Source organism: Palaemon carinicauda, chromosome 7 (genome assembly GCF_036898095.1).
Source record: "Palaemon carinicauda isolate YSFRI2023 chromosome 7, ASM3689809v2, whole genome shotgun sequence".
In the NCBI taxonomy this organism is placed as follows: Eukaryota; Metazoa; Arthropoda; class Malacostraca; order Decapoda; family Palaemonidae; genus Palaemon; species Palaemon carinicauda.
Window position 1 is genome coordinate 67,390,511 of NC_090731.1, and position 15,000 is coordinate 67,405,510.

Here is a 15,000-nt window from a genome sequence, read left to right on the forward strand (position 1 = left end):
AACTTAAAAAACTAAAGACGCACATTAACTTTACATGCTATAGAGTTCTCTTTCTTGAGGGTATACTCTGGCACACTATTCTATCTTATTTCTCTTCCTCTTGTTTTTTTAAAGTTTTTATAGTTTATATAGGAAATATTTATTTTACTATTGTTACACTTCTAAAAATATTTTAGTTTTCCTTGTTTCCTTCCCTCACTGAGCTATTTTCTCTGTTGGAGCCCTGGGCTTATTGCATCCGGCTTTTCCAACTAGGGTTGTAGCTTAGCAAGTGATAATAATAATAATAATAATAATAATAATAATAATAATAATAATAATAATAATAATAATAATAATAATAATAATAATAATATTATTATTGATAATAATAATAATAATAACAATAATAATAATAATAGTTACCTCAGGTATTGGCACCAAATGGATTCAAACCTATGATGGTAAAATCACACACTGAGGAAAAGTCCTGAAGAAAATTTACTAATTCTTTTGTGTTCTGAAAGTCTCTCTCTCTCTCTCTCTCTCTCTCTCTCTCTCTCTCTCTCTCTCTCTCTCTCTCTCTCTCTCTCTCTCTGCACACATTCCCACACAACTGAATTAAAGATACGATGAAATTTCATCTCTCAAAGGAAAGGCCAAATGGCAGTACGTTTTCTTAAAAGAAGAGTAAACTTAAGCCAGTGAATCATTTATATATGCGATATAACTTCAGTGAAAGATAAGACGGTTTCTCATAACTTGAAATTTCCAGACGCCCGAAGAGAGATCAAAAGAATTTGATAAAATTGTTATCAAAATTTTTATACTGATCAAATTCATCTTTCCAGTGAAATCTTTAGAGATCAAACATCATCCATAAAATTTTTCATCTGTAAAGTATATGATTATTGTTCTGTTCACATTTCATTCATGAGTAAACAATTCTATCAGATTTCAATAAATTGGTCTTCAACATTAAAGATTATGATGACAGGGGGTTAATTTTGTAACATAATTGTTCAGTGGTTACTTTCCTCTTGGTAAGGGAGTAATAGAATTTAGCTATGGTAAGCAGCTCTCTTCTAAGAGGAGTAGGGGGTTGGCTACGGCACCAACCACCTGTTAAGATACTACCGCTAGAGAGTTACTGGGTATTTTGACGAGCCAAAATATACTGCATTGGATCCCTTTCTATGTCATCGGCTCATTTTGTCTTTGCCTACAAATACACAGAATAGTCTGAACTTATCTTTCCACATTCTCCTCTTTCCTCGTACACCTGGCAACATTGAGATTACTAAACAGTTATTTTTAGCTCGAAGGGTTAACTACTGCACTGTTATTATTCAGTGGCTACTTCCCTCATGGTAAAGGAGGAAAAGACTCTTTAGCTATGGTACGCAGCTCTTCCAGGAGAAGGACACTCCAAAATCAAATAATTGTTCTCTAGTCTTGGACAGTGCCATAGCCTTTGTACCATGATTTTACACTATCTTAGGTTAGAGTTGTCTTGCTTGAGGGTGCACTCGGGCACCACACTATTCTATCTTATTTCTCTTCCTCGGGCTTTTTTTTTTTTTTTTTAATATTTGCAGTTTATATTTGAAAGATCTGATATGATGTTGTTACATTTCTTGGAGTACTTCATTTTTATTTTTCATTATTTCTACTGTAGTTTATTTATTTCCTTGTGTCCTTTCCCCGATTGGCTACTTTTCTCTGCTTTAGCCTTCGGGCTTATAGCTCCCAGCTTTTCCAACGATTGTTGTAGCTTAGCTGAATGGGAATACCTTACCGTGGTAAAAGGGTTTATCTATTGGCATGATCAGCAAAGCTGTACTAGTCAGGGTAACATAGACTAGGTTGGTTTGCTGTGATTAATCAGAATAAAGCTTCTCACCATCGCCAATCCGCATTGGCCAGCGTAGTGATGAAACTGGTCAAACCCCAGACATGAATAAGGATATGTCTGGCGCTCTTCTGCAGTTGACTATAAACAGAATCATTTGTTGTTGTTTGTTTGAAGCTAAAAGTATCAACTTTTTGAAAATATTTCAGTTTTTAATATCTTATAATCAATCTATATCATCTAATTAGTTATATTTATAACCCCCGCCAACGAAGCTGGAAGGAGGTTATGTTTTATCCCTTGTTTGTGTGTTTGTTTGTGTGCGTGTGTGTGTTTGTTTATGAACAACTTCCTGACTACAATTTTAATTTTAATGAAAATTGCAGGGATTAACTGTTATTTAAAAAGCTGGAAATTATTAAATTTAGGATGGTCACGGTCAAGCGTTAAGGTCACAGGTAAACAAAATGTCAAATTCACGTAATTAGCCATACGTTTGGACATGGTTGTCAAAGAGACTTCAAACTTGGTTCATATATGAGTGTATGAAAATCCAGTCTAATTAACACATGTTTAGGTCAAAGGTCAATGTCAAGGTCAAGGTTAAGCAAAAGGTCGAGATATAAGCCAGCGAGATGGAAATCTAAGCTCTACTGAGTGCCCCTTAGTTACCGTTTATAACCCGTTAACATTTTAGCATAAAGTAAGGTAACCTCAGTATCAGATACGCTTTGAATAAACAACGATATGAACATGGAATATTTATTGGCCGAAAAAATTAATCATTAATTAGCAATGAATGGATCACTAAAATCGAATGACGCAATTAGGCAAGCGCAAACAGAGCCATGATTAGCATTTACGCTGCATTAGGCGAGGAATTTAAATATTGTTCAATACTATTAGTAATCCGATTGCAATTCGAGTCTGTTTTTATTCTGTTATAAATTTATTCAGTATTCCAATAAATGCTGACGTAATGAAATATTCCAATGTATATTTTAAAATCTAATAATCAAAATGAATTATAAAAGATGCTCGTGATAAACTAATTTTGCATACGGAATTATCAGGTTAAGGAAAAGTATTTCTGATTTGTTAAAAAAAAAAAATAAATCGACCACAAAGGTCATTTCAAAATCGATTTAAGCTGCAAAACTTTTCGTTACAATAGGTGATAATTAGATATTCATAAAGGGTTATCTATGATTAAAAGTTTAACATGTTTTATACTTCATGACTTAGTCTTTTGGAGTAATTTAACGCATACACACACACAGACACACACACACACACACACACATATATATATATATATATATATATATATATATATATATATATATATATATATATATATATATATATATATATATATATATCTATAAATATATATATATATATATATATATATATATATATATATATATATATATATATGTATATATATATACATATATATATATATATATATATATATATATATATATATATATATATATATATATATGTATATGTATACATATATATATATATATATATATATATATATATATATATATATATATATATATATATATATATATATATAATATAATATATATATATATATATATATATATATATATATATATATATATATATATATATATATATATATATAGCATCTACATCCTGTGAGACATCGACAAAGAGATGGAGCTGGGGGGAGAGTGACTGCTCCCCGAACTCTAGTTTTGGGGTGTTTGAATATGCGTGGATGTAGGACGACAGAGAGTAAAAAATGTGAAATTTCAAGTATGTTTAGGAATAGAAGGATGGATGTATTGGTCTCGTGTGAGACATACTGTAGATAAAAGTAAAGGGTGAATTGATGTTTGGTGAAATGTCTGGTAGAGTGTCTGGGATTGAAAGGGGAAGATCGAAAGAGGGTGTGGCTTTATTGCTGAGTGAATGGATGAGAAGTAAATTAGTGGAATGGAAGAAGATATCATCTAGGTTAATGTGGGTAAGGGTTAGGTTGGGTGGGGAATGTTGGGCGTTTGTCAGTGCGTATGGGCCAGGTAGTGAGAAAAGTGAAGAAGAGAGGAATGAGTTCTGGAATGAATTAACTAGGTGTGTAGAAGGACTGGGAAGAAGGAATTATGTAGTTGTCATGGGTGACTCAAATGCTAGAGTGGGCGCTGGAGAGGTAGAAGGTGTCATTGGGAAGTATGGCGTACCAGGTGAAAATGAGAGTGGTGAGAGACTGGTAGATATGTGTGTTGAGCAAGAGATGGTGATAAGTAATAGCTTTTTCAAAAAGAAAGATAAAAATAAGTATACATGGGTAAAAGTGGCAAATGAAAGAGTAGTAGAAAGGGCATTAATGGATTATGTGTTGATAACTAAAAGAATGTTTGGAAGATTGAAAGACGTGCACATGTTTAGGGGTATAGCTAACGGATGTCTGATCATTTTTTGGTGGAAGGAAAATTATTTGTAGCAAAAGAGTGAGGGGATAGAGTAGGTGGATGTAAAAGGGAGCTAGTGAAGGTTGAAGAGCTAATAAAACCGGGGGAAAAAAATAAATATCAGGAAAGGTTGAAAATTACATATGACGAAGTGAAAGTATAAGAAACTGGTAATTTAGAGGAGGAGTGGAAGTCAGTAAAAGAAAATTTTGTTGGGATTGCAAAGTGATTTGTGTGGCAAGAAGGTTGTTGGAGGCAACATGAGGAAGGGCAGTGAATGGTGGAATGAAGGAGTGAAGGTAAAAGTGGAAGAGAAAAGTAGGGCTTTTGAAGAATGGCTGCAGAGTAGTAGTATAGAGAAGTATGAAAAATATAGAGAGAAAAAGGTGGAAGTAAAGCGCAAGGTACGTGAGGCAAAGAGGGCAGCTGACCTGAGGTGGGGTCAGGGATTGGGCCATTCATATGAAGAGAATAAGAAGAAGATTTGGAAAGAAGTGAAGAGAGTAAGGAAGGCTGGCTCAAGAATTGAAGAGACAGTGAAAGATGGAAAGGGAAGGTTGTTAAAAGGAGAGGAGGAAAGGGAAATATGGGCGGAATGTTTTGAAAGTTTACTGAATCAGGATAATAGGGAGGCAGATATAATTGCTGTTGCGGGTGTTGAGGTGCCAGTGATGGGAGATGAGAATGAGAGAGAGATTACAATAGATGAAGTGAGGAGAGCACTAGATGAAACGAGAGTAGGAAAAGCGTCTGGTATGGATGGTGTGAGAGCTGAGATGTTGAAGGAAGGGGGGGTGACTGTATTTGAATGGTTGGTGAGATTGTTTAATATGTGTTTTGTGTTGTCAATGGTACCAGTGGATTGGGTTTGTGCATGTATTGTACCACTATATACCGGTAAGGGAGATGTGCATGAGTGTTGTAATTCAAGAGGTATTAGTTTGTTGAGTGTAGTTGGAAAAGTGTATGGTAGAGTAATGATTAATAGGATTAAGGATAAAAAAGAGAATGCAATCTTAGGAGTACAGGGTGGTTTTAGATGAGGTAGGGGTTGTATGAATCAGATTTTCACAGTAAGGCAGATATGCGAGAAATATTTAGCAAAAGGTAAGGAGGTGTATGTTGCATTTATGGATCTGGAGAAAGCGTATGATAGAGTTGATAGGGAAGCAATGTGGAATTGATGAGATTATTTGTAGTTGGTGGAAGGTTGTTGCAAGCAGTGAAAAGTTTCTACAAAGGTAGTAAAGCATGTGTTAGGATAGGAAATGAAGTGAGTGATTGGTTTCCGGTGAGAGTGGGGCTGAGACAGGGATGTGTGATGTCACCGTGGTTCTTTAACTTGTATGTTGATGGAGTGGTGAGAGCGGTGAATGCTCCAGTGCTTGGACGAGGATTAAAACTGGTAGACGAGAATGACCATGAATGGGAGGTAAATCAGTTGTTGTTTGCGGATGATACTGTACTGGTTGCAGACACAGAAGAGAAGCTTGGCCGATTAGTGACAGAATTGGGAAGAGTGTGTGAGAGAAGGAAGTTGAGAGTTAATGTGGGTAAGAGTAAGGTTATGGGATGTACGAAAAGGGAAGGTTGTGCAGGGTTGAATGTCATGTTGAATGGAGAGTTGCTTGAGGAGGTGGATCAGTTTAAGTACTTGGGGTCTGTTGTTGCAGCAAATGGTGGCGTGGAGAGATATGTACGTCAGAGAGTGAATGAAGGTTGCAAAGTGTTGGGGGCAGTTAAGGGAGTAGTAAAAAATAGAGGGTTGGGCATGAACGTAAAGAGAGTTCTATATGAAAAAGTGATCGTACCAACTGTGATGTATGGATCGGAGTTGTGGGGAATGAAAGTGATGGAGACACAGAAATTGAATGTGTTTGAGATGAAGTGTCTAAGGAGTATGGCTGGTGTATCTCGAGTAGATAGTGTTAGGAACAAAGTGGTGAGATTGAGAACGAGTGTAAGAAATGAGTTAGCAGCTAGAGTGGATATGAATGTGTTGAGGTGGTTTGGCCATGTTGAGAGAATGGAAAATGGCTGTCTGCTAAAGAAGGTGATAAATGCAAGAGTTGATGGGAGAAGTACAAGAGGAAGGCCAAGGTTTGGGTGGATGGATGGAGTGAAGGAAGCTCTGGGTGATAAGAGGATAGATGTGAGAGAGGCAAGAGAGCGTGCTAGAAATAGGAATGTATGGCAAGCGATTGTGACGCAGTTCCGGTAGGCTCTGCTGCTTCCTCCGATGCCTTAGATGAGCGCGGAGGTAGCAGCAGTAGGGGATTCAGCCTTATGAAGCTTCTTCTGTGGTGGATAATGTGGGCTGTGGCACCCTAGCAGTACCTAGCAGTGTCAGTCTGGGAGTAACGTAGAAAGTAGAGGTTCCCTTTTATGTTTATGTTTCATTTGTTGATGTCGGCTACTCCCCAAAATTGGGGGAAGTGCCTTGGTATATATATATATATATATATATATATATATATATATATATATATATATATATATATATATATATATATATATATATATATATATATATATATATATATGATAAATTTTGCACATTTTTACGTGTTTTTCATATTCAAATAAGCCATATATATTTTGATATATTAATGTCTGGATTCTCTTAACGACCTCGGGATCAGAGCCCCAGGCGAAATCTCACAAAGACAAGAGCTTGACTCCGGCCGGGAATCGAACCCTGGTCGGCAAGCTTATATAGACAGTGACTAACCCATTCGGCCACGAATGGGTTAGTCACTGTCTATATAAGCTTGCCGACCAGGGTTCGATTCCCGGCCGGAGTCAAGCTCTTGTCTTTGTGAGATTTCGCCTGGGGCTCTGATCCCGAGGTCGTTAAGAGAATCCAGACATTAATATATCAAAATATATATGGCTTATTTATATATATATATATATATATATATATATATATATATATATATATATATATATATATATATATATATATATATGTGTGTGTGTGTGTGTGAGTGTGTGTGTGTGTGTGTGTTAACTTTCAAATATGCTTGTTCATTCTTAATTCAATATATTTCTTAAATTCAGCGTACTGAAAAATGTTGAAGACATCGCCATTAGTATACTGAATTTTTATACCTAATTTTCAATTTTTTATATCAACTCCAATCGAACAACAAAATAATTCTAAAAGGAATTTAATTACGTTCTTCGTTGATGGATATTTATGATATTTTTTTCTCAAAATTGACATAATGGGAAGAAAAAAAAATCAATTAAATATATTACTTAGTGATTTGTGAAATAATACAATTATTTTCAACCCTCTAGAATTACTTGATATTATATGTATTCCTTGACTTTTATTATATCAATAAAACGAATTAATAATTATCTTGCTTCTTGTAGGTCCAGTTGATTTCTTTAAAAAATATAATTATGATGAAGAAGATATGAAAATTATTTTTAGATGTTATGTCGTCCAATCTCTGACCCCGTAGCTTAAATTACTATCTTCTGGATTGGGCATTATTCTTTTCTAGTGCTAACCATACATTGAGATGATACAGAAACGAGTATCTTGGCTAGGATTCATACCATATTTATCAATTTCAATATTAGTCTCCATAAATTAAAACTTTTCATAACAATATTTTCTTTTATTGCAGTTAGTTAATTCTTCCGTGGCAAGTTGGTTTTATAATATCTATAATTGATTATGCTCTACACAGACTTGAACATGCTATTACACATGTTCACTTATTTTTCTGATTAAGTTTAATGCCATTTTTCACTTGGTTGATAACCTGACTAAAACAAATAATAGAAATGAAAAAAGATATAGAACACTCACCTTTAAGTCTGGATGAACAACAGTTTAATCACACTTTTCCCCCAAGCATTTTTAGTTGTCTGTAGAACGATATCTTGAAATTTTTATCCAGAAGTCCTCCAACCAAATTTTTGAGATATGGAGAAGGAAACTTTCATGATTAATATGAAAGGTATAGTCTCAAATAAATACTAACCTATTGCTAAACTAAACTGACTATACTCAATTTATTTTTTAATGAGGTGGTTCTGCACTGACTCGGAGGGGTGCTGTTTTATGCTCGGAGAAATTTCCTACTAGCTAATCGGTTAGAATTATTTTATCCAAATAATCGCCTGTAGGAAACTTTTCCGATCTAAAAGGGCACCCTTCCGAGTCAGTGCAAAGGCGCTTCACTAAAGAAAATTGAGTATAGAACACATTGCTGCTGTAATTAACATTCTGAAACTGTCGTTCCTTTCACCTCCCATGTCAAACAACTTTATTTTTTAAAAGAACATTAGAAAATATAATAAATAATGAATGGCTATTAACATGGTTATAACTAATTTCCATTCGTATTATTTCATACAGTATTCATAGATTACGTATTTATTAGCATTTATGACTATTTTTAGAGGCATAGTTGATAAATAAAAGATTACATGAAAAGTACGAGTACCAACATCTTTAGAATATATTCAAACATCTACCAAAATTCTGCTCTATTTTATTTCTCTTCCTCTTTTTTTTCTTTAACTTTTTCTAGCTTATATGTGAAGAGTTAAATTTAATGTTGTGACTGTTCTTGAAATATTTTATTTTAAGTTTTTATTATTCTTTTATAGTTTTTTTTTTATTTTCTTGTTTCCTTTCCTCACTGAGCTATTTTTCCCTGTTGGAGCATTTTGGCTTATATCATCTTGGCTTTTCAACTATGGTTATAACCTAGATTGTAATAATAATAATAATAATAATAACAATAATAATAATAATAATAATAATAATAATAATAATAATAATAATAATAATAATAAAATATTTTTCATAAAGAAATTTGAACTGGAAGAACTCTGATCCTTAGATGGTAATTAGTTCAGAGATACAAAAACAGAATAAAAAATTACCAGTGAAAAAGAACCTACAAAAAACAGACATAATTTCAAGTATCGTTGGAATAAAATAATCCAATAAAAAAAATCTGACATACAAAGTGTTATTCTTTTTTTAAAGTTAAAAATAACTTTTATTCATCGCATTTATTATGGATTCTGCAATCCAATAAAATTCACTGTTTTTTTTTTTAAGAGTGTTATTCTAGATGAAGAAAGATGTGTTATATTTGTTGATTTTAACTTTGCATGAATTGGTGTCCGTGATAAATGATGCAAATCTCTCAAATATATGAATAAATGGCAAGATGGATATATTACAAATCTTTTCAGGAGGTCTTGGAATCTCGAGTTGTTAACAGAGTCTAGTAAGAAACAAGGTTAAAAAAATAATAGAACTATCTCTTCCCTCAACTTTTCCTCTCCAATTCCTCAACTTTCGTCTCCATGGCAAACTCCTTATCTTTAGAAAGCTCAATTAATCATAGTAAGGCTACCACTCTCTCTCTCTCTCTCTCTCTCTCTCTCTCTCTCTCTCTCTCTCTCTCTCTCTCTCTCTCTCTCTCTCTCTCTCTCTCTCTCTATCTCTCTCTCTCCAGCTGGCTGGGTAACTTTCTAATATTGCATTTCCGGAAGTTAACCGAGTATATACTCAAAATTTCCCGATGATATTAGGGATAAAGGGAAAAAAGGAGAAGATAAAAGAGATCTTTAAGTATCTGAACTTTTGCTGAAAGAAAAAGCAGCGTGGAACTGGGAGAAGATCGGGGAAGGAGTTAGATATCCTATTCAATGGTTTTCGAAAAGTTTGCTTACAGTTTTCCTCTTTCAATTTCCTTTGAGTGAGGTAACAAACTACTCAGTTATGTTAAGGTTTGGGTAGCAATAAAAAGTCTTTGAGAATATGGAACATTTAAACAAACAAATACACACATACTCATTTACCGATTTAAACATAAGATATAATAAATGCACATAGCCATATACAGTGCAGTACACAAATGAAAAGGCAAACACACACACACACACACACACACATACATATACCAAGGCACTTCCCCCAAATTTTGGGGGGTAGCCGACATTAACAACGAAACAAAACAAAAAAGGGGACCTCTACTCTCTACGTTCCTCCAGCCTGACAAGGGACTCAACTGAGTTCAGCTGGTACTGCTAGAGTGCCACAGCCCACCCTCCCACATTATCCACCACAGATGAATCTTCATAATGCTGAATCCCCTACTGCTAATACCTCCGCGGTCATCTAAGGCATCGGAGGAAGCAGCAGGGCCTACTGGAACTGCGTCACAATCGCTCGCCATTCATTCCTATTTCTAGCACGCTCTCTTGCCTCTCTCACATCTATCCTCCTATCACCCTGAGCTTTCTTCACTCCATCCATCCACCCAAACCTTGGCCTTCCTCTTGTACTTCTCCCATCAACTCTTGCATTCATCCCCTTCTTTAGCAGACAGCCATTTTCCATTCTCTCAACATGGCCAAACCACCTCAACACATTCATATCCACTCTAGCTGCTAACTCATTTTTTACACCCGTTCTCACTCTCACCACTTCGTTCCTAACCCTATCTACTCGAGATACACCATCCATACTCCTTAGACACTTCATCTCAAACACATTCAATTTCAGTCTCTCCGTCACTTTTATTCCAAACAATTCTGATCCATACATCACAATTGGTACAATCACTTTCTCATATAGAACTCTTTTTACATTCATGCCCAACCCTCTATTTTTTACTACTCCCTTAACTGCCCCCAACACTTTGCAACCTTCATTCACTCTCTCGGACGTACATCTGCTTCCACTCCACCATTTGCTGCAACAACAGACCCCAAGTACTTAAACTGATCCACCTCCTCAAGTAACTCTCCATTCAACATTACATTCAACCTTGCACCACATTCCCTTCTCTTACATCTCATAACCTTACTCTTACCCACATTAACTCTCAACTTCCTTCTCTCACACACTCTTCCAAATTCTGTCACTAATCGGCCAAGCTTCTCTTCTGTGTCTGCAACCAGTACAGTATCATCCACAAACAACAACTGATTTACCTCCCATTCATGGTCATTCTCATCTACCAGTTTTAATCCTCGTCCAAGCATTCGAGCATTCACCTCTCTCACCACTCCATCAACAAACAAGTTAAACAACCACGGTGACATCACACATCCCTGTCTCAGCCCCACTCTCACCGGAAACCAATCACTCACTTCATTTCCTATCCTAACACATTCCTATCCTAACACATGTTTTACTACCATTGTAGAAACTTTTCACTGCTTGCAACAACTTTCCACTAACTCCATATAACCTCATCACATTCCACATATCTTCCCTATCAAATCTGTCATATGCTTTCTCCAGATCCATAAACGCAACATACACCTCCTTACCTTTTGCTAAATATTTCTCGCATATCTGCCTTACTGTAAAAATCTGATTCATACAACCCCTACCTCTTTTAAAACCACCCTGTATTCCTAAGATTGCATTCTCTGTTTTATCCCTGATTCTATTAATCATTACTCTACCATACACTTTTCCAACTACGCTCAACAAACTAATACCTCTTGAATTACAACACTCATGCACATCTCCCTTACCCTTATATAGTGGTACAATACATGCACAAACCCAATCCACTGGTACCATTGACAACACAAAATACATGTTTAACAATCTCACCAACCATTCAAGTACAGTCACACCCCCTTCCTTCAACATCTCAGCTCTCACACCATCCATACCAGACGCTTTTCCTACTATCGTTTCATCTAGTGCTCTCTTCACTTCATCTATTGTAATCTCTCTCTCATTCTCATCTCCCATCACTGGCACCTCAACACCTGCAACAGCAATTATATCTGCCTCCCTATTATCCTCAACATTCCGTAAACTTTCAAAATATTCCGCCCATCTTTACCATGCCTCCTCTCCTTTTAACAACCTCCCATTTCCATCTTTCACTGTCTCTTCAATTCTTGAGCCAGCCTTCCTTACTATCTTCAATTCTTGAGCCAGCCTTCCTTACTATCTTCACTTCTTTCCAAAACTTCTTCTTATTCTCTTCATATGAATGGCCCAATCCCTGACCCCACCTCAGGTCAGCTGTCCTCTTTGCCTCACGTACCTTGCGCTTTACTTCCACATTTTTCTCTTTATATTTTTCAAACTTCTCTACACTATTACTCTGCAGCCATTCTTCAAAAGCCCTCTTTTTCTCTTCCACTTTTACCTTCACTCCTTCATTCCACCATTCACTGCCCTTCCTCATGCTGCCTCCAACAACCTTCTTGCCACACACATCACTTGCAATCCCAACAAAATTTTCTTTTACTAACTTCCACTCCTCCTCTAAATTGCCAGTTTCTCTTACTTTCACTTCGTCATATGTCATTTTCAACCTTTCCTGATATTTACTTTTTACCCCTGGTTTTATTAGCTCTTCAACCCTCACTAGCTCCCTTTTACATTCACCTAATCTATTCCCCCACTCTTTTGCTACAAATAATTTTCCTTCCACCAAAAAATGATCAGACATACCGTTAGCCATACCCCAAAACACGTGCACGTCTTTCAATCTTCCAAACATTTTTTTAGTTATCAACACATAATCAATTAATGCCCTTTCTACTACTCTTCCATTTGCCACTCTTACCCGTGTATACTTATTTTTATCTTTCTTTTTGAAAAAGCTATTACTTATCACCATCTCTTGCTCAACACACATATCCACCAGTCTCTCACCACTCTCATTTTCACCTGGTACGCCATACTTCCCAATGACACCTTCTACCTCTCCAGCGCCCACTCTAGCATTTAAATCACCCATGACAACTACATAATTCCTTCTACCCAGTCCTTCTACACACCTAGTTGATTCATTCCAGAACTCAATCCGCTCTTCTTCACTTTTCTCACTACCTGGCCCATACGCACTGACAAACGCCCAACATTCCCTTGCCAACCTAACCCTTGCCCACATTAACCTAGATGATATCTCCTTCCATTGCACTACTTTACCTGTCATCCACTCACTCAGCAACAAAGCCACACCCTCTCTCGCTCTTCCCCTTTCAATCCCAGACACTCTACCAGACATTTCACCAAACATCACTTCACCCTTTCCTTTTATCTTCGTTTCACACAAGGCCGATACATACATCCTTTTATTCTTAAACATACTTCCAATTTCACATCTTTTACTCTCTATCGTACTACATCCACGCACATTCAAACACCCCAAAACTAGAGTGCGGGGAGCAGTCACTCTCCCCCCAGCTCCATCTCCTTGTTGATGTCTCACAGGATGTACATACAAGAGATGGGGTTCCCAGGCCCCTCGTCCCGTCCCTTTTAGTCGCCTCTTACGACACGCAGGGATAACATTGGCGCTATTCTAATTTTTTTATGTCCCCGCGGCCACAGGGGGCAAATATATATATATATATATATATATATATATATATATATATATATATATATATATATATATATATATATATATATATATATATATATATATATATATTCACACACACACATATATATATATATATATATATATATATATATATATATATATATATATATATATATATATATATATATATATATATATATATATATATATATATATATATATATGTATATCCTATATAAACTATAAAAACTCTGGTATGTGGATAGATAGATATTTGAGAAAGTCCAAACACCAGAACCTCCACTCACACGCACAAACACACACACACACAAATCCTATTTTTACGATACCGGACTGACTACCAAAATAAGTAAAGGATAAAGCCCGAAAGCTACCTACAAACAGTTAGAAAATATAGAGAACTGTTTACCTTATAAATACCATAGAAATTTAGATTTTTGATTAACTGATCAATGTTAAAAACTGGATCTCGTAACCAACACCTTTATATGAATAAAATGGTAGTCAGTTGCTATAAACGTAACAAAATACTAATCATTAATGTTTCTATATTAATTAAATCTCATTTTGTCTCAAACTCTGACAGGATTCATTTTTACAAGCCCATTCTTTATAATAAGACCAGAAACGTCACATCTGGATAAAAAATTATTCCCTACTATAATATTTCATCATTGACGAAATATATATTTCATACATAGTTATGAAATCATTACGAGCGTAAGCCTACATGCAATTAGGTTATTGATTAATTAGGTCATATGAATTAATTTATTCATAATATAAAATAATAAAAAATTACCGATAAGGTCTGAATGTATTTTCATGCTACATCAGATTTCCTTTGTTTAGCCTAGTCTGCCTTAGGAAAGTGAAACTCACGAATCACAAATCTATTCAAAATCTTGTGAGTGATGTAGATTGAAATTGATCGATAATAACTGCTTTTATAAAGTTATTACCTCCGCCAACGAAATTGGGATGTGGTTGGTTTCCGTTTGTCTGTTTTTGTTTGTGAACGACTTCCTGACCTCAATTATACACCGAATAGTGAAACTTCCAGGGATTAATTGTTATGCTGAGACGTGGAAGTGGTTCAATCTTCAAATACGCATACGGTCTAAATTAATTCTGGGAAAGGCAACATGGTTTCGAGAAAGAAGCTGCTGTGGCGGAGGTCTGCACTCAGAGAGCGTTTATTGTTTATTATTCTAACAATATAGTTGTAGATGCTAATAATAATAATAATAATAATAATAATAATAATAATAATAATAATAATAATAATAATAATAATAATAATAATCAGAAATTTCAATTTTAGTATCCTTCAAAAAAAAAT